This window comes from Corvus kubaryi, unplaced genomic scaffold, assembly GCF_017639235.1.
Source record: "Corvus kubaryi isolate FWS band 111438036 unplaced genomic scaffold, C.kubaryi_AGA036_p1.0 split1-37296, whole genome shotgun sequence".
In the NCBI taxonomy this organism is placed as follows: Eukaryota; Metazoa; Chordata; class Aves; order Passeriformes; family Corvidae; genus Corvus; species Corvus kubaryi.
The window spans coordinates 4,316,708-4,344,490 of record NW_024582075.1 but is presented as its reverse complement, the minus strand read 5'-3'; the positions used below and the strand labels follow the sequence as shown (position 1 = coordinate 4,344,490).

Genomic DNA, 27,783 nt, shown 5'->3' with positions numbered 1-27,783 from the left:
AATCCTTAGGTGGGAAGAAATACTTTATCAGATTTTTCACAGTAAAATGGCACTCCTTTCAAGGAGAAATTCTCATCCATACAAAAGCCTCAATGGTAGTACTTTCCCCTTAAATAAACACAGAGGCTATGACCACGTTGGCTTCCTTGGGGTAGCTGAACCTGTCTGCTTGCCACCCCTTTGCCAGAGGAATATCTTTAATTTGCCTTTGGAGGTACTGACCTCTTACCATTTTGTTTGACACTGCTGGGAAAATGGGATACTTGCTTAATAAAAATTATGGAAATAGTATCCTTTCTCTTTACCTTCTAAGGCTTGCCTTGTGTTATATTCAGATATTCATAGGCTTGCCACAATATTGATCTGCTTTTGTTTTTCACCTTTATGAGAATGCTGTGCCTTTTGAATTCTTTCTCCTGTTTCATCAGTTTCCTCTCAACAACTGCTTAGGATTTAAAATGGAAGATGTGGGATCTAAATGATTAAGCTCCTGATTATGAATTTAAATGTTTTTAATGCTTTTATAACAGAGAAAAAACACCCTTAGCAGAAATAGGTGAGCAGACGTTGATGTTTATGTGTGGATATATGTATGTTTATATGTGTATGTAACATCAGTCTTTTGCTGTTAAAAAGGAGAAAAGGTCATCTTGAGTCAACCTTCAGCTGCAGAAGACAGGCAACTAATTTGCAATACTCCGCATCCATAGGGCCTGCCTTTTAAGTGGTGTTCATAAGGGTACCAGCATGTGTAAATGAATCACTGAAAGCCATTTTTCCTAACTCCAGGCCTCTCTTAGAACTGCAAGATAGATTCTTCTAAACAAATAGAAAGGGCAGAAAGGATAATACTGCAACAGGGTGAGTGGGCATTATTATCTGCCTCCATAGATTTGTAACAGTAGCTGGTTTTCCTACTGGGGCAGGGGAAGTAAGTACTGCTGAAAAAACATTTTGGCTCTTTTTTTGTTAAGAGGTAGGTATCTCATGTCAGCAGAGAATGCTCTCTGTGGTATCGGCAGCACAGACAGTACACGTGCTGTGTCAGCATGTTCCTCTCTCCTCCCTGGACAGTGAACAACTGTTTTGAATATATTATGGAGAAAAGGGAAAATTTTACATCACAAGTGTATACAAAACTCCTCCTCTTAAAACAGCTGTGATTCACTCTGCTTGACACAGGTAGGTGGAGGAAAGTGTTGCAAGGAGAAACAGGTTCAAGGCAAAAATTCAAATTGGTGCTACCTTCCTGTGAGCACATTTGACCTTTTCTTTCTAGCAGCACATTCCAATAAATGCTAAAATTAGTCCTGAGTTTTACTTAGGCCTATTATAGCTAAATGAGAACTTGCTAAATTTCTAAGGGTTACCTCATAAAACTCTTTGATACAGAATTGTAGCATTTGTGGGGTGTACTGAAGGAATTGTCTGTTTGTAATTGTTAAAGAAAAACAGAACCTAGGTCTTGCAGAAAATATGTTTCTCAACTTCTGCACAGAGTACTCCTAATTTTTGTAAGAAACAAGGAAAGCAGCCAAGTACTGCCAAAACCTGACTAAAGATGAACAATCAATTTCCAAAAAGTACTGTTTTGTTATTTGCAGTTACAATTATCATAACAAATCATAAATCTTTTTCTATTGAGGGAAATGATCTGTCCTTGCAATTTTTGATGTTCAGTGACTACCCCAAAATACTCAGTTACTGCTTTCATTCCATAGGCAAAAACCACAAAGGAAGTCACTCTGCAATGTTAGCTTGGCAGCCAGATCTCTTGTGTGCTGGTTTTGGTCTTGTGGTACAGTAGGAGTGCAGTCTGACCTGGGAGCAACCACAGGTCAAGACATCTCTTTGCACAGAGCAAATATACTCATGACTGGAATCCTAGGAACATTGGAGTTGGTCCAGCATCCATCCCATGAGGCAGACTGACAGGCACACTTATGGCATATTCCACTGCTTTCCTGCCCAGTTGGGTTCTTCTGAAGCTCAGCAGCGCACACAGACTTTGGGTGTCCCTTTCTGGGCTGGCTCTGCTGTACAATCTGCCAAAAGGACTGCTGGAGGAGTAGAGCAAACCCCTCTCCAGATTCTTTCTGGACAGGACTATAAGCTTGTTACCAGAGCTGGGTATAAACACAGGCCCGTAACCACAGCTGTGAGCTGCTTGGATAGACAAGTCTCCATAGTCTCCTTGGTTTTTGTTAGCTTTCACAGATAAATCCACAGACCTTCTTCTCATAAGATTGTTGATGTTCTTCTTGCAAGCAGAGTTGCTGTGGGACATGAGTGTCACAGGTTTGGATGCATGCTGGTTAACTGCATAACCTGTGCCTATAGTAGGATACCTGTATGATCAGCGCTCTCTGTGTACACCTGAGAAACTTGACACTGGTGTAGCCACAACGTGTGGCACCCACATCTTCCCCACTAAAGGCCCATCCAAACAAGTTTGACCAAACAGTCTGCAGAAGAGAGAAGCAAAACTGAAGTGGACTGTGCATTTGAAATAGTCATTACAGTAATTTGCTCTGCTGATACATGTCAGAACAGCAAAGATCTTTCAAACAGCCATCCCATTCCCAAGAGAGGTGCTGTTTTACTTCCTGTGAGAAATTGTTTGGGTCAGAGGACAGAACTCATAATAATTTCTTTTGTTCATGAGACACTCTGACATCTCACATGTCATTGCCTGCCTGCATCTCATACAAAGTCTGCTTCAACAGGGAGGGCTGTCTGTGGCTGTCTGTCTATCTTCTGTGTGTTTTCAGGACAGGTACTCCAGCAGAGTCTAGCAGGGCATGTCCTGGCTGCTGTCCCTGGTGTTGAGCAGTCATTCAAGATGTGATTGTGCTGGCAACATGTGGAACACAGATTCAAAGTGAAAGACAGTGAGTTCAGATTACATGTTAGGAAAGAATTCTTTACTCTCAGGATGGTGAGGCAGTGAAACAGGTTTACCAAAAAAGCTGTGGATGCCCCATCCCTGAAAGTGTTTAAGGCCAGGCTGGAGCTCTGAGCAACCTGGTTTAGTGGAAGTTGTCCCTGTCCATGGCAGGGGGGTTGGAACTATGTGATACTTAATGTCCAATCCCAACCATTCTATGATTCTGTGAATATGTTTCTATATAGAACTATGTTAATACAGGCATCTGCATCCTGGCTTAGGTTTCCCTTGCTCCTTTAAAATCAAGGACAGGTAAATGTTGGTTAGAGACAAGCCTTTCTGGGGTCCTGCATGCTGGAGCTGTAGTGCAGGCACAGGAGGGAGAATGAAAGTTTGTCTTAGAGCCTCTTGCCAGAGGGTAACTTGAGGTTGTAGTATAGGACCGATGGTCTGAGGAAGCCTCATGAGGTGTTACTATTGTCCTAGGGGCTATAAGGCTACAAAAAAGGCCTGAGTCCAGTTCTTCAGCAAGAGGTGCTATCACAGAGATGGTCTCCAGGAAAAAAATTGGCAGGTAGGAGCAGAGAGAGCATTTTACAATTTAGACTCACACAGGAAATTGGAAGGTAAGATCACACTCATCCTTTCCCTCATGGCATCAGTGCAACAGATTGCAAAAGCTTGCAAGTACTACCCTATTAAATGGGCTTCCTTGGCCCTGGAAATTTCAGTTCTTAGGAATCTTAGAAAGCCCATTTAAGTAGTTTACTGCCACTATGGTATCTCTTTAATTTGGTTGCAGTTTACTAAAATACTTAGATCCAAACGTTCTGGGTTAGCACAACACAAGCTAACAGCTGTCCCAGCTGTGTCCCCTCCCAGCTTCTTGTGCACTCCCAGCCTTCTTGGGGCGAGGTGGTGTCAGAAGAGGCCTTGCTTAACACTGCAGTACCTGAAATGGGGGTGCTATCTATGCTGGTTTGGTTACAAATCCAAAACATAGCACCATATGTGCTACAATGAAGAAAATTAAATCTATCCCAACCAGTTCCAAGGGAATAATAAGAGAGATAGTAAGATGAGGGAAGATGATGTGGTAGGGTAGTAACTCAATGAGATGTTGCATCATGCATGAAGTAATTATTTGAAATTCATTCTTTCATAAGTATGTATGGTGAAAGGCTTCCTGCTAAATCTCACTTAGGTTTCCCAGGAGGGAAATACCAAAGAGAGGACTTGGGCAAAAAGAAATTGGTAGTTTCCAGAGCAGCTTAGAAAGGATGCTGCCCAAAAGCTGTAAGAAAAACAACTGTAATTAAGGTTGTAAAAGAAGAAGGACCTAAACAGGTCATTTTATAATCAGGGAATAAAAGTGTGATAGAATTGAGAAATAATTTATTGGGTTAACTGAGAGAGAGAAGGGGGGAGAGAGAGAGAGAGAAAATAGCCATTGCAAATCCAGGTCTTTTTTTGGGTGAGGACAAAAGCAGCACTGTAAACTGCTAAAGTATGTGTGTTTTATCTGACAGTTGCTGGTTGATCTAATTTTGCTTTTCTGACAACCATTTTTCTAAAGACAGCATGAGTGCTGAGGAAACACTAACAAAGACAAAAAGCGAATGGACTTAAATGTGAGAAAAAAGAAAACTTGCTGTTTCTTACTAAGTGCTACATGGTATTAGCAGCATTTGTGAACATAAGAAAGTACTTACACCATGTTTGTGCACTTTCTGATGCAAAGCAGTGATAGGGCTGCTGGTGGGGTTACTATTCAAGATATGTAGTGGTAACAGATAAGTTCTCCAGTCCTTTTTCCCCTAGCCCCCTTCTAGCTGTGCTACCTATTAAATAAGAAAACCTATTAAAATAAAAGGAGAGGAGGCCTGGATTCCTTCAGAGTGTATGTCAATTTCAGTGCCAATACTCTGGGATTCCCAAGTGATATTTCCTTTTAAGAAAATTTCTCTCCTGCCCACCAGAAGAATGAATAACATTCCAGAGTAATTAAGTTTGCTTGGCATCCTTTTCTTTAAAGGTTTAGATATTTAGATTTGTGAGAATATAAGGAACACAAATCCTCTTGATCAAAAACAAGAGTGAAAATAACAGGTTGTTTCATACTTCAGAGTTGTATTTAGAAAGTCTTCTCTGAGTTTGACCATAATAGTGTATATCGTCCACTCACTGTTTGGTGTGTGCTGGGACAGTCATACCTGTTCATAGGAGGACACACTTCTGGAACTTCAAATCTCTCTCCTTGTTCTTCCCACTGACCACTTCTTCCTCATAATTTTTTAGCCAAGAAATTCCAAATAGAAGTTTGAATATGTTGGGATGGCTAGAATTGTTAATGGAGATGACATGGGTTATAAGTGAGTTTTCAAAGTGGAGGCACTTCACTCACTTCCTCCCATGCTGATCCTCTGAATTTTATGTTTGTTACCAAAACTTCAGTAAAATAAAAAACTCCTTAACACCAATGTAGCATTAAGAAGCAGGCATTATTTGGGCGGATGCAGGGGGGAATAGCTCCTCCAAGATCTGTGCATGCTGAGTACAGGGAAGTTTCTGTTTATATACTGTATTTTACACACATATTAATTGATTATCCCAGAATAAACATACGTATTATAATAATTTCCCCAATATCATTAACATATTTCCGTGCCCCTTTATGCCTGCGTTCTTCTGTCCTGGGGGTCTCTCTGGTGGTCCCTGGTGGTTGGGGACCCCAATGTTCAAGGTGACCTGGCTGAGTTGGCAGGGCACTGGGGCTGGTGAACTTCCAGTTCTCCTTCCTACACAATGGGCATTGTGCAGTTCCATAGGCCAGTGGTTTTGGTAGAACAAGCATTGTGTTAGCTCACCAGGTGTAGACAATTTATCATCTGGTAACATCTGCATTAGCTGGAGATAGCTGGTACGTTAGCAGTGAGCCTGGATTCTTTAGAGGGGTGAAGGAAACTGCAGCCTCCAGTGAGCCTTTCAATGCACGGCCTGCATGAGAGAGCTGAGAAGGTGCTACTGTGGCTTCAGGCTACAGACTCACCCCAGGGTGGATGGCAAAAGCAGAACTGTGTCTGGACAGCAGCAGGGAGGCTGAATGCTGGGTGTTTCAAGTTAGGGAAAACAGTGGAGAAAATATAGATAGCCCATTGCCAGAAGACATGCTAGTGGCTTTTCACTTACTTAGTCCTAACACCATATGTTTTCTTCTCCTTAACAAAATTGTTTGCTTTTCCCTCCTGTGCTGGTTTGCGCAAATGTGGAGGAGAATATCCTCTGATAGAAGGCAGGTTATAACCAGCTCTCCCCCACCAGGTTCAGGCAAAAAAAGAAGTTTTCCTTGGAGAAAGTGAAAGAGATAAAAACTATTTATTTAACAAACACACAGGAAAAGGATAACAATGCTAAATAATAAAACCTCTCACTGTGGAGAGAAACCTGGGAAAATTCAGAGTCCTTCTGTATATGTAGTCTCTCTCCTCCTCCTTGGAGCTGGGTTGTGGGCCCACCTCCGGGGCTTTGGTGGGAAATTCTCCTGATGTGTTCTGATGTTGAAACAGTCCAGAAGAGAAGAAGGGAAAAACAAACCGAAGTCCCAGGAAAACAAAGTTCAACTCTGTGTCTCCCTCCAGAGAAGAGGAGCCGAAAGCTGGCGGAAAAGCAAGCAGGGCGCTTCCTCCGCTCTTGCTGCTGCAGAAGCAGAGGAGTGTGTGTCTGTGTCCTTGAACAACTGCTTTGAAAAGTTCACTTGGTTTTTTCTCTCTCCCCTCTCAGGCTCAGTTTAAAGGCACAGAAAGGCGCAAAGTTAATTTCTGGGCATAGAGCAGCGATAGGGGATACACATCATAAAGTCACCCCAAGACACCTCCCTAATTTCTGAGTTTCAGTATAAAAAAAGGCTCATGTGGAGTTTTTGTAGAGATAAGATGATAATGATGATCATCATTATCATTATTACTCTTATTACTGATTTAGCACATGAGGGGTTTGGGGAGGCAGTTTGAGTGGGGCACTGGTTTATAGGTGTTCTGATTGACAGCTTGGGTTCACATCTTTATGTGTGGGAAGACCCTCTAATTCACTGGCTTACAGCACACATGGGGTGCTGCAGACCCCTCACTTTAGCTGGAGAGAGAGAAACTCCAGCGTTTCTCTGGGTGAGGCCACTGAACTTCCTTGCTTGACATCAGGCAAGAGAGGTTTTGACAAAATCCATAAATTTAATGGATTCAAATGAAAGAAATAGAAAACTTTGGCATGCAAGTAGAAATTGAAAAAGGGAGTTTCTTGGCAAGGAGAGAAAGGGAGTTGAACACAGTTTGGGAAAAGCGATTTGAGAGAGAGGCAATGGAAAAAGTCATGGGAAGGAGGACAGGCACACAGAGGCCATATGTAGAAATTTCTGAAGAAAAAACCCCAGAAGGATGACTCACAAATGTAGGATGGGAGAGTAGGAATCAATATGCTGGTGGAAGACTGTAGCATAAGGTGAAGTTTGTTAGAGGATTGCCGGATGAGAATATCAGGAGGGGCTGTGACTTCACTGCAGAGCCGTTTGACTGAATGACCAATACAGATCCCATCGAGCCCCTGGGGAGAAATATGGGTGAAGATCTCTCCTTAGATGGCTCTGAAATGTCTTCTCCAGGTGGACAGACTTTGCCATCATAAATGAAATCTTAATACCACGCATTTATTCTGTTTTGTGAACACAGTAATATAAAATACATACATACATACATATATATAAAAATCAACAATTTTATTCATGATAGAGAATTTGTATGAGTTATGCTACCATATTTGCTGGAGTATACAGGTCCAAATGAGAGCTGTATGGCTTCTTAGTCTTGGAGTGAACACATAAAAGTTGTGTTGTTTTTATTAGTGCATTGTTTTAGTATAAACTTCAGAGTTAAATGGTACTGCATGCCACTTTCTGGTTATGGAATTTTTGGGGTGGAGGGACTAGAATAGAGAGGAATGTGAATTGAGGGGCTCTAGGAGTTATTGCTGATGCTTATGGAGGAAAATGGGATCTGGTATACTGGAAATTCATTAACTTGTGACATTTCAAAGTTCTGGAGTTGTTTCTAAGTGTGTGGGACAGGGCTTAAGGGGGAGATTAGATAGGTAGGTAGAGAGATATACAGATAAAAGTACAGTAATTTATTATTCTACTACTTTTCTAAACTCCTTTTATAACCATGGAGGGTACTTTGTCCAAGATGAATAAATCATAGCCTTACTTACATGGCAGTTTTGTCAAGATGACTCTGCACTGTACACATAGTGTACCATTACACAGTGACCATGGAATAAGCACAACTGTCATAATTAAACTTAATTTATCATGGTTTCTCTGCAGTTTAAAAACAAACCTCCGCCCACAAAAAAAAAAATACCCCCACAAAACTTCTATTTTAGGTAGCCACTCTTCTCCTTCCTCTGTTTTCTATTGAACAGAATCTTAAAAAGGTAAAGCAATCAGGAAATTGGAGTTGTAGCTGTCTAAAGTGCACTTCCAGTCTGAAAAATCACACACCCCTAATAAGAAGTAACAGGATACCCAAAAAAAAAAAAATTCCATGAGAGGTTGTGAAGACCATCATACTTTAATCCCTGGATTTTGTGGTTTTGAAGTTTGGGTTGTGTTTAAATATGTTCTTTTCTGTCCCTTCGATTATGAGAATAGCCTTGAGAAGTAGATTTTTAAATGTTTTTGAGTTTGAGGTGATCTGAGCTGGTGTGACTGGGGTGTTTTCAGATCTATTAGGGTAGTTAAGAACTTTTTAAGCTCTGCCACACTCAAGCAGTCATACCACTTTTCACAACGAGCAAAGAGGCTGTGCTACTTCCTTATGTAGAGCTTTGTAGTGACAGCATAAACATCCTCATGTCCTCACATAAAGGAGATTGAGGATTGTGACAAACTGTGGCAGTTACGATGATTAACTAGTGCTGGTAGGTGATCTGCTGTGCTGTGGAAAGGAAGAACAAGTACACTGTTTTTTGAAGAGGTTGTAGAACTTCAGGCACAAAACTACTGTATTAACCAGCACTCTATTGTGACTCACTGGTGTAATTAGAAACACACCGTGTTTATTTGTATCCCTAAAACTAATCAGCTAAATTTACTCCTCCTCTAGGAATATTGAGACCCATCTCATGTTTCAGTGGATCACAGAGGCTAGCATTTTTGTGCTCAACATCATTGTTTGTTTAGAAATGTCACAATTCTCTACCACATAGCAATTCCCAAATGCAACCCCATGTAAATCAATACAGAGCAGCTTGTTTATCTGGGGAGAGAGGCATCAGTTCAGCAGATTATGAATTTTGAAAAATTAGAGTTTTGTATATGCTGCTTGGTTGTGACCATGGCTGCTAAGGAGCGAATCTGAGCTGACAGGAATTTTTAATGACAGTTTTCACTGCATGCAGTCTTTGCTTAAAACCAAAGGAGCTAACAAAGCAGCACTGGTGCATGGACAGCTAAAGCCCTTCAGTGAAACAGTAGTTCCAGATTAACAAAATGTTGTTATCTACTCTGAACTTCTCACTTGCAGTTCCTTTGCAGGAAATCTTGAAAAATCTTGGGTTTCTCCCTAAATGGCACAGGAACAATTTTCAAAGCTGGAAAAGTTTCCAGGCACTCCTCCTAACCACTTCTAAACTGTGGTTGTCTTAAGACACCATCTTCCTTATTAGTTAAGCTTAAAAAATACCTGTCAAGTCTTATTTACTAACGATTAATTACATTATTTAATTTTATCATACATTTTCCTGGTGAAGCACAAGTGCGGGAGTTAAGGCAAAACACTGCATCATGGAGACCTAGATGGTGAGGTTTGTGGAGTTTAGTAAGACAGAATGTTTCAAAGCTAGCCACTTTGAATCAGACTTATGTAAGAAAGTTACATATAATAAACAGCTTTTCACAGCTGGATCCTAATGATGTGAAGGTTTACTTCAGGCCTACAGTGCAGGTTTTTTCCTCCTTTGTATGTCGGCATTTAGAAAATAAAGGCGTGTTTCTACAAGAGTCCACTTTTTAGAATTGTTTCAAGTTTTTATGATTGAGACTGATTATGTTGGATGTGAGCACATTCCCGATTTTATAAATATGTGATTTTGAAATGAAATACATTACAGTGCTTGCTTTTGTGTAATATGACTACATAAAAACAGTTTGTTCCCCCAAGATCCAAACAAGCAAAATATGTTCTGTATTTACTTCATGGATTCAACCACAAGAAATTTGACCTTATTTGCATAGTTTCTTTTCTTTTGAAAACATGCAAAATCCAACATGTTCATCTACCTTGTATTAAAACCACTATAAAAGATGGGTTTTTTTCAGTATGTGACATCTCACACTAATACAAGCCAGACATTTTTGTTTTCTGTATGATGCAATAGCAAAAATCTAATACTTTCAGAAGGTAGAGAAAATTCCGTACTTCAGGTGGCAGTTAATGTTACATGGGAGAAATATGCCTGTGTTTACAGTTGCCAATATTTGTTTATGTGAAACATTATATCTTTATATAATTCTTCATATTCCTCCCATTTAATTTAAGTTATGAAGGTTGTAGAGAGAGGTTACAAGCCAGACTATTGATTTTGCCAGCTTATACCATCTGGAGTTTTTTCTTCCTTAGTCTTAAGTACCAGGAAACAGGGTCAGGAAATCCAGAACTCTGACCATAAAGAATGTGTTTTTCAAAAAAAGTCACGCTAGTTTTAGCAAAGTACAGAGTTGAATTTTTCAGCAGTGCTGACCATTTGGGACTCCACTCAGAATCAGTGGAAACAATCAGTGTGTATAGCTGCACACTGGGAAAGAAATCAATAAACCTGCAGTTTACATTTCTGAGACCGAGCAGTACTGATCAAACCAGCTTCCTTGACACCCTTGCACCTCAGTGCATAGAACTGTGACAGGAACAATGGAAGGTGAAGCTAGATCTTGCTTTGAAGACAGGGTAGCTTTATTTAACTGAGTATTTTTTAATGGGCCTAAGGGGTTAAGCAACTTTCATAAAGGGTCTTGAAAGTATGATGAGGGGCTGAACCCTGGGCTCAAATTTGCCAGTGTTGCTCCATGCATTTTTGTACTCTTTTGTATTCTTTTTGGACCTCTGTAATTCCAGAAGCCTCTTTGATATTAAAGTTTGCACAAACTCCTCTAAAGAGTGAAAAAAATTAGCAAAGACTGGCAAAGAGTGATCTAAACAAGTCTGTCTGCCTCTCCAGGGTCAGCCTCAATGACAAGCTCAGCATCATTTTGAAACCACACACCATATCAAACCACAAATCCTAGCATTCCTAAGTGGTTCACAATGCAGCTGTGTGTGCAAAGACAAGGAGGTCCATAAGGCCATATTTAGAAGGCATTTGAATACCTAACTATTATTGTCTTAAGCCAAGGTTCGTGAAATAGATTTGGACCTCTGCTTATGGTGTTCTTTTTTCTAGTTAGTAATTTGTTTGCAAACAGAAAAGTTCTTAGAGAAGCAATCTAAATTAAAGTTCTTTCTTTACACAGATAAAAATGCCTGCCTGTAATCTGCCCAGCTGTAGATGAATGAACTAATGATAGGCTCTGCTTTAAGATAAGGAATTGCAGCTCTTCATCTACCTGCTTATTTGGACTGGCTTCCAGAGTTCAGAAAAAAAAGTATCAAATAAGATTTCAAACAAGAAAAGAGATTTCATGGCCCAGCTTCTTCTCTAGTGGATTTGGAGAGCTAGGCTTCTGAGAGTGTATCCGCCAAAGCAACACAATGCATGAAAAGATAATCACTAGGGATGCTGAGGAAAGAAACAAGGATTAAGTGTTTAAAAAAAAGCACAGCAATCAGTGTCTGGGTGGATGTGTTTTCCTGAGCTTACCATGAAGTCCAGTTAACCTTGTTAACCACTCAGTGGAAGGATGCCAACATCTATGACACCAAAACAGGTGATTCCTGAAGGTTCTGCATACTCTGAAGCTCCTTCTGGCCCGGTGCTTTTTAGGGTTCACTCAGCATCCTGACCTGGGGTTTGGTCCCTTGCCAAGCTGACTGGCAGTTGTGAAAGCAAACAAAACATAGATTGGTTGGAGTGTCCTATCAGTATGTTGTATTTTGAGAAGGGTAAAGGTGTACTAATATTTCTAGCCCTAAATTAATATGAGTAACTCTAAAACAAATTATTCCAGTTGGAATGCAGACCAGGTGCATGATATTTTCAGTTTTCCTGTTAAATAGAAGTGAATGTCTGCAAAAGGGAGAAATAATCTCTCTGGGGTTTTTTTAGGAGTGGGAGGGCAGCTACATGTTGCAACATGGACATTTTTTTCAGCTGAAGCCTTCCTTATTTGGGATTTTAAAATGTATTTTCCTCCTACTTTCCACACAGCAGGACACGTGTATTGTTTCCTGGAATTGGAATGATCACCCATTGTTATCCAGATAGCTTTAGCCAAGCATTACTTTCAAGCAGCAATATCCCATGAGAATTTAATCTCCAGAAAAAGAGAACCTGTATTAGAATGCAGTTCCTCAGAGTTCACAAATTGCTATTAGAATAGCAACGTTCCACGTGCTTGCTGAGACATGGTAAGTAAACCAGAAGGAAGGACAAGTCACTCCATGAGCAGCAGAACTAGTGAAGCCTGATTTCCTCCAAAGCCATGCACTCTGTCACCCAACACCACTCCCTACAACAAGCCAGTTTCCCTTCCAGTATCCCAGGAGATGTGCATCTCAGTAACTTGAGAACTTCCTGTGCTTGCAGTGTTTCCAGTTCACCACTTGCCTCTATATTCTCTTCTCTTTTCCCACCCCCTGTGTTTCTGAGGTGAGGGGAGAGATACTGGCTCAGTTAGGAACAGTCTAATGAGCCAGGCAGTGCCACGTGCCCAGGGGACAGCCAAAGCACATGGGATGCCACGCCATGCCAAAGGGAATGGTGTGTAGGAGTTCCCTCAGCAAGAATACTGGGTTTTGTTTTCTTTCTCTGTATTTACATAACATAATTAATTGGGTAATTAAATGTCTTTGTGATGTCTGGTTTTGTCACACAGGCTGAAATGGATCAACAGATTGAAAAGTGAGGAGGAGAGACTGAAAAAACTTTCTTCCTTAGACAGATATGCTGGTAGTGTACCTGCCATTTAGCACTGAAAGATATAGCATTAGCTATTTGAGACATCTGGATGGCACATAATGATTATAGTATGGAAACTCAAATAAATAAATAAACAAACAATTAGTTATCTACTGCAGCTGGGTAATTCAGTGGGTATGAAGTTTAGCATAAAAAACAACTGGCTGCCCTCTCATGTTGTTGAGCTGGAGGGTTCATCTATAAATTAGTAAATGGACTCAGTGTCCGCTCTTCTTTCCTTAGTCTTAGTTATATGATGTATATAGAACAAAAGTTGAGCTCTACAGATTCTCTTTTTGAAGTTTGTGCTCTGTTTAATAGAGTAACCAAATCTATCTGACTTCCCAGAAGACTTATTATTTAGAATTGGATAAATGTATTTAGGGTTTGGAAAGTTTTATTTGTTTTCTTCACCCAGCCATGCTAACTGTGTTCTAACAAATAAACACAGGTATATGAAGTAATTTAAAAAAAAAAATTCTAATACATTGTGTTTATGGGAGTTGAGATGTCATAATCACGTTGCATATGTTATTAACATGAGACCATCTAGAGGAAAGAGTGCTTTAACCCTTATATGAATACAAAGCGAGCTTCTTCTTTTATGAATTAATTTCCTTCCATTATATATAAATTTTCTTTCGCTATGGATCCTCACATAAGGCAATGGTTTATTTTAAGTCCTTTCTACTATTTCTTGCTAGGATTTAAAACTTGAGTCATTATATTTTATATAATCCACATCACTCTAAGTGCTGTAACTTGATTACTCCCCAGAGGTCTCTTCATGTTGATCACATTGGGATAGCTTCCTTCATGTGGCTAGGGCAATTATATTAAAGTCTGAAGAACCAAGACTGTATTCTTTGAAAAGTGGCTGGATCTGAAATATAAGCTATTCCATACTGTAGTAAATGCCATGTAATGGAAACATAAAAATAACTAACTTGAAAGATTCAAAATTATATATGTTTTTTTGCAGCTCACAGAGTAACTTTTAATAACTGCTGGTACAGCTGTTACAAATAAAATATGCTTTCTGATTCAGTTGCTTACTTTTTTTGGATGACAAAGTTACTTAATAGACAGTCTTTTGCTTTCAAAGAAATTAAAAATTCTGGAGAATTAAATACGTATTTATCTATTTATTGCAAACAGAACTAAGCATCTGTCTATTTCAGCTAAGATACTTAGTTCACTCTCTGAATGCCTACAGCAAAGTTTACTTCTTTGTGCAGGTGAAGAATTTTGATGGGTTTTTTTCCTAATCCTCAATTCCTCTGTTTTATTCTCTTTTCTCTTGTACCGAATACAAAAGGTCCATTTGTCTTTAACAATTGATTGAACCAAGAGTTGTGTATTGTATATGTCCATTGTGCCTTTTTAGTAGCCTATAGTAGTTTGTAGTTTTAGTAGCCTCTAGCTGTTGCTTCTACTCATTATTTCTCAAGAATTTTTAGTAGCCTTTAGTTATTGTTCCTACTCATTATTACCTTGCCTTACCTGCTCTGCCTGTGTCACAGAATGCTCTTCAGAGCTGGATAGACTTTATCAAACATGATATCACTCCTTTATAAAGCCTCCTGCTAGGTCTTGTCATTTGTGCATGAGGGATTGCAGATTGCTCATCAATCTGAGATTCCAAGCTGACTGCTTGTGCCAAAGTGTCTCCTGCCTCTCTTCCCCTGTCCTGGGAGGACTCAGCCTTAGCAATCCATTAAAAAGTGCAAGGCTAAGGCAGATAAGCCGCAAGACAAAGTGGAAATGAAAAGGGGCTCCTGAGGTCCAGAGACAGATGCAGTGTAGAAAGTGTGAAAGTGTAATTCAAGACAACAACCTTGTGCTGCTCCTCAGTTTTTTATAGGACCTGGAGCATGCCAATACATCCTCATACAGTATCTCTGCTTTTCCCTGACCTCTGAGCATAGAAAAGGGTTGCTAGCCTGTGAAAATGGCTGTGCCCTACAACTGTAGAGCTTAGCTGTGTTTTGATGGGTTTGGCTTTATTGGTTACTGAACAACAGAATGTAAATCTTGGGCTATGCTTTCTCCCCAAGGTTCTCTATTCCCATGACTGCACGTGACTATTCCCTGTCTGCAAAGTCTTCTACTGCTAAGACCATGGTCTCTCCCTCACTTTTCAAATGCAGATAAATTAACCACAGGATCACTGAACCCAGAGAGACCTCATGTCTTTCCTGGTATACAGCTGAATGGACCTGATGACTACATCAGCCATTTTACTGGAGCAGTTTTCAGGTGTTTTCTAAATCTTCATCTGCCCTGTGCTGTCCATTGTAAGCAACAACAATTTAATATTTAGAGAGCCAAATGACAGGCCTTTTTGAATACTCCTAGGCAGTATATGCTGTATATGCTCCTCTTCCTGAGGAGTTTGGGCATGCAGCCAGTTTATTTAAAGGCATCTAAGTTTTCTCTGTTGAACAGCCTAAGATGATAAATGCTAAAGTGGTAAACTGCTAATATGTATAGGTCTGGGACCAAGTGTCTCCAAACACATGGTAAAGTCAGCATTGTGCCTCTGCCAACTGCTCTCTTTTTCTTACCATGTGCTGGCAAGGAGTCTGTGGCTCTTTCAGTATATCCTGTCTCTTGATCAAAACCAAAAGCTTGTTATAGCCTGTACATTGTGCAGAAGCCTTCCCAACCATTCCATAAATCCTTTACATTTTTCCACATGCAGATGGTTTACATTTTCCATTCTCTCCTATATCTGCATTGAATAAAGTTTTTTATCTTACAGTGACTTCAACTGAAAAATAAGCACCCATCCATTATACCATTATACCATGTTTCTTAATTTGAGAAAGAGTCTGAGGAGTACTCTTATAAGTTTATTACCTTTGCCTTGGAAAGCTTAGGACTTTATAAACCTCTTTGACATGAAGTACTCATTGGGGGCTCTATAGGGGTTAAGAATCAATAATTTATGTGGGGTTCCTTCTGCACTTCCTAGTCAAAAACCTCAGAGGTGGAGGGTATTTTTTCTTGATTTTTCTGGGCTCAGAAGAAATTGTAATATTGATGTGGTTCAGAAAAAGATGATTAAGTACTCTTCCCATTTGCTTCTCCAAGAGTGCTTTCTTTGTTTTTATACTATAACAAGACAAGTGCCTTCTTCAGTCAGTGCTGCCAAGAAGCGGGTGTAGCCCCCATGCAGGTCATTAATTCATTAATTCAACAGAGTCTAAACACAAAGTTTAGAAGGCAAAGTCATATCACTTGCAGTAATTTGGCGTTATCCCAGTATTCATGATAAGAAACAGTTTTGTTATGTTAACCCAGGGTTTGGTCTGGCTTGTCAGCCCTTGAAGGTCTGAATTTTAACTGGGAAGAGTACCGTGCTAGACTGTCACTCAGAAAATGATACTGCACAGGCATTGACAGTATTTACATGGCATTTAGAGAAGCAAATAATTCATTAAAAATGAATGGAAACGAGACAATTATCACTTCATCATTGTTTCCTTTTTTCCACTCTCTGTATTTCCTCTTCAGGGGGATGGGAAACGTTCATATTCTTTTCCTTTGCTCTCACAGACCATAACATTGGCTCAGCACAGGAGGGGGTGAACAGCTGCATGAAGCCAGGAAAAAATAATCAAGACTGAAGGAGGACAGGAAATTTTAAAACCAGTGCTGCCACTAGAGACGTGTAAGATGACATTGCACCTTCCACAGAGCTGAAGATTTGCTAACATACCAGAACTCTCACAGAGATGTTCTGCATGTGTGTATATATCACATGCCCAGAAAGCACAGAGTTGGCTGCAGCAATAAATCCAATTGGTGAAAAGTTCCAGCATTTCTACATATTTTTCTTTTCACTTTAGTTGAAGGGTCTTTGCTGAACTCCAAATGCTTCACTTCAAATTTAGAGCCTTGTAGCTATTTTTGTGTCTTTTTTAAATAGTATATTTATTTTATCATTATATATCTGTTAAGAATGTTTTTTTGAAAGAAGTACTGTAGATATTTTAGTAGTAAGTATGTTAAACTTTATTCAGTAAATTAATTACAGAGTTAGGAAGTTACAGTCATTACTTAATTGTTCACTGTTTCATAAATGATATTAAAAATTATAATATGACTGTCAAATTAAAATGTGAACAATTTAAAACACATTTCAAAATTAAACAACTTTGAAATTATACAGTCTGGTACTTCTGAATGTTTTGCTTCACGTTAACTCAAAGTATCACTTTAGTATTTCTCACCAAAATTAGTGTTTCCTGTTTGTTGCTCAAGATACACACATATTCTATGTCTGCTATGTGCCAAGATTTGTGTGGGTGGGTGTGCTAGCTAACAGCTGTACCTATGAACTTCTGTCTGCAGTGGGCAAGAGTAGAGCTAGGGATGCAGCCTTGAGCATGCCATCTCAGTTGTGAGAGGCTTTTGAAGAGTAAGTAAAGAAACAATAGAATAAAAAAAAGTCAGAGGAGAAGAAACAGCTGTGATACCAGGATGCAAGCCCCCAGTATTATTTTGCTACTTACAGTCTCTGTTGCTGGTTATTTGGTGCTTACCTGTTTTGCTGGACCTCAGCAAGCTGTGCACTTGCGCAGTTTTTCTTCATTTCACCAGATGGTTCCAGTGAATTTCATAGTCAAGATCTGATTCCCAAGGCTGTTAGAGGGGCTGGTCCTTTCTGTCTGGTAAGATGCTTACTTAGCTCTATCGATTTTCTGATTCTGCAGTTAATTTGTTGTGGTAATCCATTTTACACAGAACAGGTTAGATACTTTTGGAAGCAACCACAAAAACTTCCTAGGCTTACTAGAGAGAGGCATGTTTACATGAAGCATTCAGTGTAAAAGTTGTAACATTAGACCTCTACTAATTTCTCTTTTGGTTTTGAGTCAACAATATTTCTACAAACATTAAAACATGTAACGCAAATAAGGCATCAGTCATTCAGAATTTCCTCTCTTTTTTTCCACCCCTCCTGTTGGAACTCTGTTGTTCCAGTTCTCTGACTATTTGGACCATTCCTGGAATTCTTGTTTTTAATTTAAAAGTTCCAGAAATGTTGTTGTGCAGCTTGTCTGCATCTTTTTTTTGCAATTGAAAATGAAATCACTTTGCTGACAGAATTTACAATATAGAATAAGAGAATCTCTAACTGTCCTAACCAGCTGTGCATGTTCACATTCATGAATCTAAAAGTGTGTGCAAAAGTTGTGGCATGTTGTGAAGGTATCCTGAGCTCTCTTTCAGTATCAGACAGCAGAAAAGTAATAATGTGCATATACTTAGAGCAGCGTGATGCCAGACTTTTAAAAAGGGGTTATCAGAAATTTATGCTCTTTTAATTGGCAATATATATGACGTTCCTCAATTAGAGATGTATGGACACCTTCCTTTTACCTGTAACATTCATACTTTGACGTGCCTTCATCCCAAACTTCTTTCCAGTTCCAAATCTGTCACTCAGTTCCCACCACATGACCTCTTTCCCCTTCTGCTAATTTCAGGAAAGCTGCTTTTTTTGGCACAACAGGCATGGCAAGGGCAAGTGTTGGTGTGGCAAACCACTACACCAGCCATGACAGGTACCCTCAGATTCTGCATGTGAGGCATTTGTGCTTGGCAGGTTAGATGGTAGATGAGGCAACAGGCTCATTTTGGTGTCTGTGACCCGTTTTCTTCACCTGCTGGTGAGTATCATTATTTCACAACTGCTGGATAGATATGTGGATGATAAAAACTGTGAGGTCCTCTACAGCCCTGGATATATAACTCTAACAGGAGCTCAGGCAAGGAAAACTGATGGCTGCAGAAGTGGGAGATGTCTCCCCTAGGAGAACTTTTACCTTGGCCCTATCTTCCCTGTGCAGTGGTTCATTGTCTCACTGAGCTGTGAGCTGCTGGGGTAGTGGGGAACCTTCCTGAATTGACCCTCTCTGATGGTATTAAGGCATACAGCAGAGCAACAGAGATATCAATAACAGTAAACACAGTTAGGCAAAAGTTAGCTTGTTTGCAGTTTTAGGAGGACAGTCATGATGTTAAAATGCAGTTACCATTCCCCATGGTGAAGTCTTCAGCTCTTGCCTGCTATGATCACATCACATCGTTTTAGGGTTGACACAATGAATTTGGGATGAGTACTGAGATAATTCTTGGGATACACTCCAAAATTCATTATTTCTGCTACAGACCCACAGCAAGGAATCATTAAGATATTTGAAGCAATCCCTGACTGCCATTTTACAATACAATAAAATATGTTTCTGCAACTGAAGTGTCTATTATATGAGAGAAGGAAAAGAATGATTAAGTAGTATAACAAAAGTGGCATACTACCAGGGATTTGGCTCACTTGCACTTTTCATAAATACAACTGTGTTAACTAAACTTTGAAAATATTTTCAGTTTGAGACATAAAAAAATGTATATATGCAGTAGTTCTGGTTTTGAGATGGAGTCCTGAATAGCTGTATTTGGTTCAATAACTTTGTTTGGGATATTCCCCCTAATATTCTTTTGAAAAACTACTTCTTGTTGTAGAAGATTCTCTAGCAACAGGATTAACCCCATAATATACAGAATATTATCAGAGGGAAGTAAAGAAGCTGAGAATGGAGTAAACCATTACAGGAAGTGTAACCTGGTGTGCATTACCATTCAAACAGAATTATTTAAGGGAAACTTAATTACCAAGGGAAAAGAATATGTATCAGGAGAGGCAGCTAGTGAAGAGGTGATGGAAGGGGTAAGGTGAGACAGCTCTTAGTTTGGAAGGTGTATTGTCCACTGTGCTCTGTATTGCTTTTTACACCTGACAATGTCTTCCTGGCCCAGAGAAGTAGTGGTTTAATACTGTACACCCATATAACACCAAATTAATTGCATTGCTGTCTATATAATTTCCTGACTAATCAGCACCCACTCTTTATCTTATGACAGCATTGTCCAGGGATTATGATCCAGAGACTTGCAGAAAGAACTCCATTGGGATGAGATCTGCATTTGCCCTTTGTGCTTCCTAAGTCTAAATGGAGGTAAGATGGTAGAGTTCAACGTTTGAGATTTCCATGTACTTTGAAATTAAATTGGACAGACTGTTGTAAAGGTTCTAATGTACTCTTGTTTGTATCCAACTTTAAGAAACTGCTCACAAAGGTCTCTTTGTTCAGTAAAGGTGGGATGTCTCAGCCTTCACTTGCACCATACTTGGGGAAATCTTTGCTTAATATGTTTTAATGTAATCTTTGTGATAGAGGAGGTTCCCAATTACATGTTGTGTGTCATCTTTACTTTGAAATATGTTATCTCTGGTCTGACCAAGATGCAGAACAGGCAAAAGGGGAATCAGCAAAATGTGTGTAATGTCACTCTGCACAGTGGTTTCCAAAAATTTGCTGCAGCAGAAGGCCAGTGCTGGTGTCATTTTTTGACAGCCCTGGAATTATTTTCTTGCCTTTCACAATTCATGCCAAAATCATTCTGTGTTGTAGTGCTTTCACTTTTCTTGTTGCTCTTTCCTCTGCATTTTGAAATGTCTTGATTTATGGAAGAATACCCTACTGAGGCGCAAGGTAGTTAAGCTAGTTGTTGGTGATGTGTACTCTCTCTATGCTGAGCTTCATCTTTGTCTATCAACCACAGCAGGAAAAAGCCTTTCCTGTGAAGTGTCTGTTTATAACCTCTAAGGTGCCATCAGCTTAAGCAGAGTATGGAACAGTAGCCCACTGAAGGGGAAAGAGAACACTTTGTTCTGTTACAAAAAGGAACACTTCAGAGTTCACATTTTATTGGCACATGCATTATTTTGTGCACATGGTGAGGGAAGAAGTCATGCAACGAGGGACCAAGGGAATATTAAATGAGTCAACGAATTGAGGAGGTGCTTGAAAGGGGTAATCAAAACCAGGAGGGTTTGTTACTTCAGAAAAGGAAACACTACAAAGAATAGGCTGTTCATCCTGGACATCATTTGAAATGCGCATGAAATGGGTGTGGATTTGGTAATAAAAGCTGAGTTTGCTTGACAATCTTTCAATAGCTTACCATGAGTTCCCAGAACAAAAGTTATTTTAAACTTCCCTTTTGTAAACGAGCCCATGATAATCCTGGTATAGTTATGTTGGATATCTGCTTGAGCTTTGAGGATTATCTCTTCTGAAGTGTGACCTTCAGGGGGTGGGACATGGATCTTGTGGGGTTCAGTTTTAAATTCTGGTTAAAACTGAAGCTGGGATCAGACATCCTTCATTCCAGTCAGAAGTGACCCCAGGCAAGAAAATTAAGACCCATTCATAACCCAAGGAACTGAAAATGAGTGCATGTCCTATGATCTGTGATGTGTGCACTGGTCCCTCCAGAACCAGGTGGACTGATGTGAGGACAGGGGTGGTGCACAACGCCTGCAAGTGAGATTTAATGGTAAGTTGGTATTTAAGATGACTCAGAGTCAGTATGATACCAGGCCAGTAAAGGAATTATAGGGAGCCAAAGGGTTCCTTCAAGATGTGAATGAAACAGTTTGGGACCACTATGGGATAAGAGTCTTAAGGACTGAAGTTCAGCAAAAATACATCAAGAGTTTCTCTCTCCAAGTTACTGAGTGTATTATAAATTTACCAGAAGTCACTAACTAACACTTCAACACATAATTCTGGCCTGTGAGGTCCGGTGACCACAGCAGATCATCCCAAAGGTGGTGGGAAGGGAAGAATCCTGGGGCCCCCCTTCTTTTGAGTGGCTAGCACTACAAAACCATGCTCTCCTGCAATGTCAGCACTGACCTTCTCATGGGCTGAAGCTTTGAATACTTTGCCAGGATGTCCTTGCTTTTTCCATGGTATTTGTTTTGGTTTATCTGCCTGCTAGGCTCCCCTCTTCCCTCACCTCACAACTAGATTTGCTAATTTCAGTGAAGACTGTGGTTAGCAGCCCATTTCTATACTTTATTGATGTCATTTTTCTGTTTCCAGAACAAACTAATAACATATGTTGCATGCACCCAAACTTTCTCAGGTTGAATCTGTCTTAGTTTTCAGTCATTTCTCAGTTGTGGGTTAGGTTTTTTTGGCATGGAGACTGTGTTTCTGTCACCCCTGTACCAGAGATGAAGAATTTGGGATGCTCCTTTTTGTGACATGTCCCTCTGTCTCTCATAGATATTTGATAGTTTCACGGTTTAGATTGATCATAATGGCACAAGTTCCTCATCTTGACTTCATAACAAAACTAGCATTCCTGCAGCTTGACTTTGATGATTCAGAAATTATTCACTGAATGAGCTAGTGGCATAACTAGTGGTAGCCTGCTGCCTTCTAGGCTCTGTGCCTTCCTACCATTTCTCCTCACCTTGCCATCAGCTTGGAGTCTTCTCACTGATCTTCATATCACTATTGCCATCGTCCTCAGAAGTGCGTCCTGACTGTGCTCTCCTGAGACTTTTCCCATATCAGCTCAAAAACCACCACAGCACACTTAGGAGTTGGTGGCATGGGTCAGCCTGCAGTCCCACACAAGTCTACAAAAAGATCAGAAATGCTTCCAACTCTATTATTGCCACTGAGCTGTTCTCAAAGGCATCTGCTGTATCATTAGTCCGGAAAGAAAATCTTGCTTTTGTAGCTCTAGCTTTTCAAAGACAGACAAATGCACAGAAGTGTTTTATTGGGTTTCTTCTTTGTCTGGTTTTTGGGGTTTTGTTTTGGGTTGTTTGGTTGGTTTTTTTGTTTGTTTGTTTGATTAATATAAAGAGCTACCCAAAGGCTCGTCCACATCCTTTATTTTGTTATGATCTTTTCTGCACCAAAGACAGGGTCTAGTAGCCAGCAGCATTATTATTTTACACACACTAATTTGAAGTGAAAAATGTATTCCTCTTGTGAGTAGGAATGTCCTATTTTTGTATCTCATTTTATGTCACATTCTTTGTAGAAAACTGATTTGTACAAGAGCTAAGGTTACATTCCCTCCTCAGGTCCATCCATGCAAAAGCTTTATTAATTATATTTTATAATTTATGCATTTTGAGACTCTTCCACGATACATGTTTTCTTGAGACAGGTCACATGTCACCAAGTACAGAGATTTGCCAAAAATATTGAAACTCTTTGCCAGCAAATCACACAGGCTTCAGGAGATATATATATATTTTTTTTTTTCAATTGTCTCATTGGCTCAGAGTGTTTGGAGATCAGATGAGGTTAGATTTAGGGTTTGTCAGAGCAAACCTGGCAAGTAGAAATTAAGAACTGCAATGGGATTGCAAGCTGCACCACAAGAATTCTAAACTGGTACTGTGGTCTGAGATGCCAGAAGAACATACTAAGGGGTTAAACAGGAGACCTGCTTTATTCCATTTATAAATCAGGCTCAAACCTTAGTACATTTCCGCCAAAGGCCTGCCAGAAAGAGGCCCTGGAAAACAGGCTGTCTAGGGTCTGTAGGGAGATACAGAGCTCTGGCCAATTTGATCACAAGTTGACACGTAGCCACATTCTGCAGTGAAGCACAGGTTTGTTGGACCAGTAAGGAAGGGAAAGTTTTGTGAACTTCTTCAAGAAGTCTATCTTTCAAAATACGAAACCAGAATCTGGGAGTAAAGATGATGTGTAAGCTTTATATCTGTTGAAGTCTTGGGTGTTTAAGTCTCTGTCATGGGAATTCCCACCAGTAATCTTCAGGTCTGACTGGCTTAGTGAATATTTTAATGGCAAAAAAAATGTGAAGAAACAACGGTCCTCATTTCTCAGAAATTTTTGAAAATCTGACACATCTCAAAATGTGGCAAACAGTTTATAATCTTAGAAGACAGATTTAAAACAATATTTCAGAATGTGAAGTGTATATATATATATATATTTTTTTTTTTTTTAAATGATGATGAGCCAGCAGAGCTTGCTGTAGATGTGCAGTAATAGGGAACTGTTGCAGAGCTAGCTCCCAGTACAGAAAAAGCAAGTATTTTCTTAGGAAAATGGGCTAGGAAAGATTAAGTTGACATTTATAGATGTGGTGACCTTAAAGAAGTGGATCTGTAGAGCAAAGCAGTCGGTACAGAGGACCCAGTCCCCAAACCATGTGTATTTCCAGGGACTTAACTTTGGATTAGCTGTGATGACCTGGACCTCTCTCTTCAGTGTCCTGGACTGAAGGCCCATCAGTGGCTGGAGTGCACAATGTGCTCCAGGAGAGAGGCTTCAAAAGTCCTGACAAAGACTGAGCATGGCTCACTGTTCTGGAGAGCCGGACTGGCTGGCACCAGCCTAGTGCAGATGAAGAGGTTATTTCCAGCAGGAACAGCCATGCCTTTCTCTTCTGCTGTCCTCCTGTCCTAACAGGAAAGCAAGCTGGACACGCTAAGGTTCTGCTTGTTTCCCTTTCAGCTCCCTCTGCAGCTCTAAGGCTGAAGTAAGCTTTGTGAACCATTTCCTGTACTTGGCTGTTGCAATCGTAGGCTTGCATACCATCCAAGAGCCCTCCTTGCAACAAAAGCACATGAAATGAGAGAAGACACGCAGGTCTTTGACCCAACTCTTTGGTCCAACTCCATCGGTGAGAAAAAGTTTACAGTATCCCAATACGTCAATTTTTCAAAGTTTTACTTGATATTCCTCCTAGAGAGCTGATAAATCTCAGTATGACAAGCACTCAGGGGACAAATACTACATTCCTGGTTAATTTCAGTGAAGCTCCCAGAAAAATAATGGACATCTAAAAGCTTGTAAAACATATAATAAAAAGAGCCAACAATTCAAAAAATGATACCATTCATCATATTAAGCAATTTCAATCTACTAACCACTTTCATACAGTCTGACAGGATGCAAGCCTGAAAGTGTTTGCATATTTGGGGAAAAGCTGATACCTCTACAAGTTGTTTTTAAGTGCAGTAGCAATCAGAAAACATTAAACTTCACAAGAGAAGAAGTTAAATGGTGTCTGGAACAAAGTTTCGTGGATACACTCATCCTTTTTTTATTAAATCCTCAAGAATTTTCTTTCAAAACTTCATTCCAGAGTGCATTGTTCCAATGTTTTTTTTTCTCGCTAAGTGGACTGGTGAAGATGTGATGTTTCTCTGCCATAGAGCCTCAGTTGCAAGACTTAGTTTATCAGTCCTATCGACTGCCTGCCACAGCTTCAAAGCCAGGTGATAGAATCACCAGCTACTAAAAAAAAATCTTATAAAAATGCAGCCTCCTTAATTGTCATCTTCTGCTCATATTCTGGTTAGTGGTGGTTTTCCTGCCAGCTGTGCATACTTCTTGGTTACTTTTTACACTGTTCTGTGGATCTCTTCACGTTTCCTGGAAATGCTTTCCTGAGCCTCCCTGAGGAGGAGGTGGTTCTACCATGTGTCCTACCTTCAAACAGGGCTGCAGGTCTTTCTGGCTTCGAGTACCCTCAGCTCTTTGGAGGGAGTCTTCTGCACTGCGACTCTGCTCACTGGACACACTGTCATTTTGTCCAACCCCAGTTATATGATGCATCATTATTCTATTTCACCCATACTATTTAGGGACTGCTCTGTTGTCCTTCACAAGCAGAAGTACCCAAAGAAATAGCTTTGTTTTGCTCCAGTGGCTGTTCTTTCTCCAGCGGTGGGAGCTGTTGCTCCTACCCACCATTTGCTCTGCAGACCCAAACCATCTCAGTAGTACCTAGATCTACAAAGGCAGTCAGCAAGGCCCTGGCGAACAGCTCACAGCTCATCCATAAAATGAGAACAGAATTTACAAACAAACTTTTGCATGGTTTCATTGTCTGCAAGACAGAGGATCATCAGTGGCCTGTCAGTCTGAAACACCAAGGAACATATTTAATTAAAGCTTGGGTGAAAAATTATTCCAGTTATAGATCATACATCATTACCAAAAATGGTAGTATTTCAAGCATGCTTCCCTTCATACAGCTTTTTAATTAGATGTATCACTTGTTGTGGTGAAAGCGCTTTATTTGCTCGTATAGTGACCACCACAAAGTGACACCTCACTCAAAATCATTAACCTGAATTTTCAGTTTCATGCTTTTTGATGACATTGTAATGCTTGGTCAAATTTGACCCTTTAAAATTTGAAATCTTCTCCACACTGCCTTTCTGTATTGCACTGTACTGGCCAGTTAAGACAGTCCTGTCAACACAAATACAGATCCATGTTCAGTTGCTACTGTGACAATTTGTCAACTTAATATCCACTCACAGTTCTGTACCAGGAGTGTACAAAATCTCTTGAGGGCAAAACCAGTGAAACAGAGTCTGTTGGGGAGTTTGTTTGTTGGTTTGGGTTGCTTGTTTGTTTGTTTTGTGGTGGTGTTGTTGATTTGGTTTGTTGGGGTTTTTTTCTTATTAGGGAAAGATGCCTCATTCTTTCAAGTCTAATTCTAGTTACTTGGTAACAAGTATCACGTGTGTTGAGTTTCATATTGAAGACACATACTCCATAAAGAATGTGTTAATCCTGAGTCCATAGGAAAGCTGAGAACTTCTTTAATGTGCCCAGACAGAAGACGAGGTCCTCAGCTGCTCATGATTTGTTCATCTGTATAAAACTTATTTGCAGCAATGCTAACTGTGCATGTCCATCTGTAGCTCACACTTCCTACTTCAGATGGCTGTGAAACATCCTGAAGGATCCACTTATTTGGACCTTCAGAGCAATTGTACAAGTTTGCAACTTCAGCATCTTCTATGGAAGAGCTCCTGCCACAGATGCTCCCAGGCATTACAACATTTTTGGCTCTGATACATTATTGTTAAAGAAGGAGAATAAATGATGTAGAGCAAATTACAGTGTGTGAAATGAGCAGACCAAGTTTAAAAAACAAGGGGGCAGGGGGATTTCACTGTGCACGTGGATTCCTTGTGCCTAGAAATTATGACCTCGTAAATACAGAATATAATACAAGAAATATCAGGCACTTCCCCAAAATCTGAAGAAGAAACACAATCAGATCTGTTGAAAAAAAAAAGTTACAGGAGTGCTGATCACCCTTGACTGAATGCTGGAATTGGCATATAAGGCATCACTCATTCTCAAGTTAGATTGAACAAATCACTAAGAATGTGATTTAGGGAATCATCTTTTAGCATAAAAAATATTTCACATTGCTTAAACATGTGTTTTCCTTTTTGTTTGGTATTCAATATATATGATTTATGATGGTATTACAATATTTTTTATGAAAGCAGTGCTATTAACCTTAAAATCTTGAAAAACTTTAGGGGACGGTACCTGTAATATTTTGCAACTTGAAATATGTCAGATTTCCTGGCCAGCTTCCACAGGAAGTGTTCTTTACCTTACTGCACCTTAAGAGATAGTAGACTCCATGCCATCATATGTGACCTTTCTCTGTTGTTCAAAATTTAGAGGACACCAACAAGACTTTGAACAGCTGGTGAGCATGGCACAGACTCCATCCTCTGAAACAAGATGGTAAAGTTTGTCAGATGCTTTGGTAATCTTCAAAGCAACAGAACTGTCTGACTTCTATTATAACAAGTGATCTGTTTCTATTTTCAGATATGTATTAAAGGCTTCTTCTGACTTAAATACAAGCCTCCTGTTTCTGTCCAAGGTCAAGATTTGATCTGTGCTATGGCCTGAATAAATACCTGTGCCTCACTTGCCATGGTCAGATGGCCTGGCTTGCCCAGGAGCTCCTGCATCTTCAGCTCCAGAAGCATGTCATTCAGATGTCTTAACTTGGCAAAGTTCAGCAGAAGGGATGAACTGTAACATTAG

At 39.9% G+C, this 27,783-nt stretch overlaps 1 long non-coding RNA gene across 1 annotated transcript; it reads left to right on the top strand.

Moving 5' to 3' along the window:
* Positions 1-6,694: 6,694 nt before the first annotated feature.
* LOC121657278 lies at positions 6,695-27,591 on the top strand. Its single transcript, XR_006013544.1, has 2 exons — positions 6,695-20,076; positions 27,409-27,591. It is a non-coding gene; the product is annotated as an uncharacterized LOC121657278 (long non-coding RNA).
* Positions 27,592-27,783: the final 192 nt, after the last annotated feature.